The 1,227-nt window shown below is 60.0% G+C and overlaps 1 non-coding gene across 1 annotated transcript; it reads left to right on the top strand.

Annotated features, from left to right (window-relative positions):
* The first annotated feature begins 357 nt into the window (after positions 1-357).
* Positions 358-433, top strand: TRNAK-CUU (transfer RNA lysine (anticodon CUU)). Its single transcript has one exon. It is a non-coding gene; the product is annotated as a tRNA-Lys (tRNA).
* The last annotated feature ends 794 nt before the right edge of the window (positions 434-1,227 follow it).

The following is a 1,227-nucleotide window of genomic DNA, read 5'->3' as shown; positions in this document are numbered from 1 at the left end:
GTGGTCGGAGAGCGCTCGGTAGCGTACGCGATCACGGGGTGGGGTCCGGGCGGCTTTGAACCGTGTCAGCCGCGATTGTGTGGGGAGAACGTACTTATCTCCCCAATTCAAACCCCACATCTGTCCTCGCCCCGCCGGCGAAGAGCGGAGCCCCGAGCGACCCGTCCGCGCGGGCCGAAGATCCCAGCCGAAGCCCTCCTGCCCCCTCTACCGCGCGCGGGCTTTGGCAGTCTCCGCGCAGCGACGCTGGCGCCCTCTCTTGCCAGTTAATGTAACTCACGAGGGAATGGGCACCTCCTGGAGGTGATACCGCTGCTGCACGGTGCCTCGCGGGAAAGCAAACTCAGGGGGCTGCAGGGCAGGCTAGCTCAGTCGGTAGAGCATGAAACTCTTAATCTCAGGGTCGTGGGTTCGAGCCCCATGTTGGGCGCCAGATGTGGGGTTTGAATTAGGAAGTATATTCTCCCCACTCAATCACGGCTGACACGGTTCAAAGCCGCCCGGACCCCACCCCGTGATCGCGTACGCTACCGAGCGCTCGCCGACCACGGCGGGCCTTGCTCTGAGGGAACAAAGGAACGACACATTGGCTGACACAAACAGGCATTTATTGCTACAGAAACAATAACGCCAGCTAGCAACAAGGTACGCTAATGAATCGAGGACGTCCACCTCACCAGCAAGGTTCTGAGCGAATGTTCGCCCGCGCTAGGGCAAGGGATATATACTCCGAAGGCCGGACGAGACGAGTACGGGAGCCTGTCTCCCCGTCGCTACCTCTCCCCGCCGGCGAAGAGTGGAGCCGCGAGCGACACGTCCGCTCAGGCCGACGATCCCAACCGAAGCCCCCCTCTCCCACGCGCGGGCTTGGCAGTGTCAGCGCAGCGATGCTGGCGCCCTCTCTTGCCAGTTAATGTAACTCACAAGGGAATGCGCTCAGCCTCAAGGTGAGACCGCCGCTGCACGGTGCCTCGCGGGAAAGCAAACTCAGGGGGCTGCAGGGCAGGTCCCCACAACGGATATTACAGATGGCCGAGTATAACTCAATTATCAGAGCGTCGTCTTCGCGGATGGCCTGACGACAAAAACAGTAAAAACTGGCATCGCACAGCCGATAGAATATCGTCCCCTGGGGGCCCATTCTCAATCTGGGGGAGCCTGATTTCGTGATAGCCCTTGAACAAGACCTTTCGGCATGTCACATAGAATAGGGAGCCTGAAATAAAA

Source organism: Amblyomma americanum, chromosome 6 (genome assembly GCF_052857255.1).
Source record: "Amblyomma americanum isolate KBUSLIRL-KWMA chromosome 6, ASM5285725v1, whole genome shotgun sequence".
NCBI lineage: Eukaryota > Metazoa > Arthropoda > Arachnida > Ixodida > Ixodidae > Amblyomma > Amblyomma americanum.
Note: the sequence above shows the minus strand (reverse complement) of the source record. Positions and strands in the feature narration are given on the sequence as shown.